The following is a 5,484-nucleotide window of genomic DNA, read 5'->3' on the forward strand; positions in this document are numbered from 1 at the left end:
GGCAGGCTGTTTTGTAATTGTACCCTACCAAATTTAGCCGTTCAATAGAGTAATTACCAAAAAAAAAAAAAAGAAAGAAAGAAAAAGTGATGATCATAAAAGCATCCTCCCAGAGCAATTTTGCTGTTTGCTTCCAGTTTTAGACTCTGAGATATGCAATCTTCTAGAGTATTTCTGTTAAAACATGCATCATTTTGCAAAGTGTGTATTTTTTACTCTTTCCTGAACCATGACTTAGGCGCTCACTGTTGTAACTGACTGCATTAGGCATTGGGGATGCGGAGGTGAGAGCAGCAGTGTCTGTCCCACTGAACTCAGATTGGCTCGAGAGACCTACAATCCAATGGAGGCAGGAGCACCTGGACACCTGTAAGGGCAGAGTGCTTTTGAGTCTCAGAAGACAGGTCCTGAACCAAAAGTAGGGTGGGCAGAGGAGGCTTCCCGAAAGAGTGGGTTCCTAAGCTGATTCCTCTTCAACAAGGAGGAATTATCAGGGAAGAGAGCAGAGCACAGGCATAGACCTGGAGGTGCAGAGGCCAGGAAGGTTTGGGAGAAGTACACCACATGGCTGGAATGGAATACGTAGGGAAAAGAAATGAGAAGGCGCAGGAATGATGAGATGGGGCAGACTCCATGGCTTCCCTTAGGCCTTGCTCAAGACTTGCTTCTTGTGAAGGTAGATTAGTCCTTTCTATCATAGACAGAAAGATAAAGGTGCTTGGCGTGCTCAGATGGCGTGGCTGAAAGAACACAGCAGCAACAGCTTGGAGAACGAAGCGGGGGCTGGGGAGGAGAGCAATGATGCTAATTCTAGAGTCTGGAAAAAAGATGGGCTGCAGCTGCGTTAATCTGGAAAGGAGAATGGGCCTGAGCCAAGGAGGTGGTAATGGGCACGGAACAGATGAGGTTCAGAAGCAGGCGTTACTCATCCCATTTGCAGAGGGGAACATGTGATTTTCAGAAAGAACAGGAAATTATCCGTGGTCCCCAATTAAATTAGATCATTTCATTCTTCTTATTTTTGTGGTCTTTGGAGAGGAGGAGGAGGTAAAAAGGGGCCAAAGAGGCAGAAGAGAATAAATCTGGAAGGACAATGGAAATACAATTTCATGAAGATAAGCACGGATTCATCAGTGAATTCACACATTTGCTGAGAACCATCTTTGCATGTAATAATGAAAGTGGGGAGATCCATGCATGGAAAATCGGATCCAGTCTTTGTCTCTCCATCAATGATCCAACCTTTCCAATTCTTTAAGATGTGACTATTCCTTTCATGTTGTCAGATTTCCATCCTAACAAGCAGTAGCAATACGGTCCGTGCGGTGTTAATGTAAACGCGTTTCCCTGCTTAGATAGCGCATCCCTTTCCCCTGACGGCCTTCAAATGATCCTGAATTGTAAAAGCTTCGTGATATTCCCCTGACCCCAGAAATGCATTTCCCCCCCCCCCCCCATTGAGAGTTAGATATTTGGAAATGAGCTTCAGGAGCAGCAAGCTGGGTGTCACGAGGGGAGATCACTGTTCATTTTGGTAGTCGTTACTCTGTAATCTGAGTACACTCACACTTGTAAGTGGCATCATAAAGAAGCCTCTGGAGAGAGAGAAGCCCCAAATATTTAATAGCTATAATGGTCCTGGATAAAAATAATGAGCTTCAAAAAAACAACTCTTTAGTTTAAAAAATATGTTTTTCCTTAAATGGTAAAATCCATTAGAAATAAATGGAAAGGCGCTCACATTCGATGCACACCTTTTATGGGATAGATGCATTGCATAGATAATTCTCAAAATGATTCTCAAAATAAGATGCTAAGGTAGATTATATAGCTCCCATTTTAAAGAGGGGTAAATTTAAACTTAAGAGATTTTAGTGACGTGCCCAGGGGCCAAGCGGTTGTTTCTCTGCAGTAAGTGCTCTTTCATGACATTGGACTCTGATTCCAGACCAGGGCCATTACGCTGACGTGGCAGGTGGTTGCTTTATGGGTTTAGCTGCAGTGGAGAAATTTAGGTTGGATGCAAATGGCGGAATGTATGGTTAAATTACAGATGATTTTTACTTATTGTTTTAATTTTGACTATAGGGATTTGCCAGAGCCATTTCCTTGCAAAATGGTTTGTACCATTATGTACATTGTGGTACCAGTGCAGCTCTGTCATTATAATAATTACTAATTATGTGCTAGGCATTGTCATATTAGATGTTTTCAAAGAGGAGCTCTTTCTGTTCTTACAATCTCTTTGGAGTAGGTATTAAAATTTCCATTTACATAATGAGGATGCTGAATCTCAGAGACACCGATAGATTTACTCAAGTTTATATCAGCTGAATACAACTTTCTGCCCTGAGAACGTGTGCTCTTTGTGGTGTCAGGAAGGTGTGAATATGCACTCTTCTCCCATGATGACAGGAGGCTGAATGGTGCGGACCCATCAGTTGTCCATCAAGCCTCTGTTTTCGAAAAGCAGTATGGTGGCAGTTCCATGACGGTCTCCAAATAATAAAACAATATATGAAGATTAGATTGTGACCTACTTACCAGGGCAGAACCGGGGTGAGATAATGGTGTTTGGAGTGAAATTCAAGGAAGCAACTCCTTCTGACTTTTGTGTACCCCTAAATGATGCTTGCAGACTTCTCACAGGGAGATGCCCTTTACTTCTGCAGGTCAGAAAGGGCCTCCGCATCCCTTGGTGCTGACCCGAAGTAGGTGCTTAACAGAAGCCTCCCTCCCCACCAGTCCTATCAAGTCCAAGTAGATATGACTCTTCTTCTAGGTTCTTAAGGCCACTGACTTGCTTCAGTCTCATCTCTCTGCTCCCTGATTCTCTACCTGCAGGATCTCTCCACTGAAACTGGTCTTCCATTTTGCTGCTAGTCTAACTTTTTAATTTTAAAAAATAATCTGTTTTTCAGTTTCTTATTCCATAAATGCATACTCATTCTAGGAAAGCTGAAAGATGCAAAAAAAATCATCCCAGAGAAAAACAAAAATTAAATTTTGGGCAATTTTTCCCCATTTTTTGTGATGTGAACATCTTTATGATAGCTGGAATTAAATATCACTTGTTACTAGCATGGGAGGGCCACTGAAACCCAAAGAGGTACAACATCAAAGGAAAGGGCCAAATGGAGAGACTAAGTTGTCTTTCCCACCTCCCTACCCAGAGGGAATCAGGACTTCCAACAACAAAGTCAAATGTTTCCCATCATGTCCAGGATTCCAGAGAACCCCTAAGACTTAAAGACTACTAAAGTCTACAAAAGACTACAATTTTTCAAAATATTTTCTTGAATTCATCTATGCAAGAAAATTATACTCTAATAGAAGGGTTAGCCATGTGCTTTGGCCAATAAAATAAAAGTGAAAGTAATATGCACAGATTCTAGTGAATGTTTTCAGGTGTTTATCTCTCTTTTCTTTCTGTCATGAGTCAGGTCTGTCTTGGATAGGGGCTGTTCCTTAATCTTGGGATGAATAGGTATGGAGTAGAGATAAGCCCTACTCATAGCTTGAGATGAACATGGTTGTAAGGAAGAAAAAAACCTTTGCTTTTGTAATCCACCACGATTTGGGGGGGGGTGCCATTTGTTACTGCAGCATAAACCTATACTGACTAATACACCTTTTGTGTAATGCGAAACAGACACATATACACACCCAGGGCAGATCTAAAAGCTGAAGATCAGGAAAACCATAATAAAACATTCAAATTATGAAGTTTAAGGACACGTGGCTGTTGTGGGGAAGCAAGCGCAGAACATGCTAAAAAAGAGCATGAGATACACTATTGACAATGGAGCCATGATTTGCCTAGTGCTTCCTGTGTGCCAGTAGCTCTGCTGAGTCAGATTCCCTCAGGTTCTAGAAGGCAGATGCCCATTATTAGGTACACATTAAAAATCAGGACATTGTGGGCAGGGCGGTTAGTAACTTGCTCACTCACATAGCTTGCACACACTAGAGCTATAATTCATACATGTGTCTCTCACATCAGCATCTGCCCACTCTAACTCATACAAGTGGATTCCTGGCCAGCTACGTGCAGGGTTGCTGATCTAAAGGTAGCTCCTGGCGTGGACAGCCGGGAGAGGGAGATGGTAGTGGTAAGATTTGTTAGAGCAAATCACTCTCCAGCAGACCCAGGAAGCACTGGTCTTCCCTTTGTCATTCTTAGGGAAGGCCCTGGAAGGAAAGTTTGATGGGTTTGTCACAGTTACCAAAGTATAGATATAAAATTTGAAGTGACAGAAGAATGTACAGAAATTTAAATTATATCCACTCATATTCTCAAGATTTTTTTCCTGATTGAAAAATTAAAGTAAATCCTATTAATTATAATTAGTTGGAGAGCAAGTGAGAGGAATCTTGGTGGCACCAGTTTATGCAAGAGGGAGAACTACTGGGATGAGACGGGGTCGTTCCCAGAAGCAGGAGAGGGGAATATGGCGCCACCCAGGAATGTGGGAGTCTGATCACAGGGGCTCTTTCTAGCCTGTTCTTGGCTCCATTTCTCTCTGGAAAACAGTCCTCTCTTCCCTGTCTCAGCCTTGTCCAGTTGCCATCAACTCTCAAGACTCCACATCTTACGTTCCAGCCACTTGGAGAGAGACAGCTTAGTTTCATTTCCAAAATTCTGGGAAACAACTGTGATCTGGTGCATTTTATTCAAGGGTCCACATCGAAGCCTGGGGCGGGGTCCTGTTTCATACACACAGCAGTTCTGGATCATGAGGTGGAAGGTTCCAGAAGAAGTACCAAAGGCAGGGCGGGCAATCCCATAAAGCTTCAATACACATGTGCCCCAGAGAATATGTGGACAAGACAAAAGGCGGTAAGAACAGATGTAGAGACGGCAGACAGGCCTGCCTCCCAGAGGGAACCAGTTGGAATATCGTGGTACATTTCTTTATTGCATTTTCCATGTGCTACTACATGTTTGAGACTGTATCACACCTACTAAGCACAGGTAAATTCTAGGTCTTGGGTGGGAGATGCTATGAAGACAAATTCACTGTCAGATGATATTCAGCACCGAGTTTTTTTTCACTGAAAACCAAACCCAAAGCAAAACACAAAACTTCCAGACATTGCATATGAATTTAAAAATCGCAGTGCACTACACACCCAACAGGAATCTGGGTTCATTGTGATGAGGGGCACAAAACTTGGGGCCTCCCTATGAGCACAAGCCCTACACGTGTCCCCCTGCACCTCCACGTGGCTGCTGGGCAGGACCAGTGGGACAGGGTGCAATATTGGAAGAAAAGCCACAGTATTTAGTAGGGGAATTTGCCACCTAAAGCCTGTCCAGTCCATGCGTGGCTGGGCCATGAGTGGTCTTGTAGACATGAAGTCTCTGAATCTCTTTTCAAGGGAAAAAAGAGATTCCATATGCCAATCTGGAGTACAGAAGTTTTTTAGAGCAGTGAAAATATTTCGTATGACATTATAATGATGGATATCTGTCATTATACT

The 5,484-nt window shown here is 42.9% G+C and overlaps 1 pseudogene; it reads left to right on the forward strand.

Annotated features, from left to right (window-relative positions):
- The first annotated feature begins 5,117 nt into the window (after window positions 1-5,117).
- LOC116285427 (small nucleolar RNA SNORA11) lies at window positions 5,118-5,208 on the forward strand (annotated as a pseudogene).
- Window positions 5,209-5,484: the final 276 nt, after the last annotated feature.

The sequence above is a fragment of the Vicugna pacos genome, chromosome 25, assembly GCF_048564905.1.
Source record: "Vicugna pacos chromosome 25, VicPac4, whole genome shotgun sequence".
NCBI classification, from domain to species: domain Eukaryota; kingdom Metazoa; phylum Chordata; class Mammalia; order Artiodactyla; family Camelidae; genus Vicugna; species Vicugna pacos.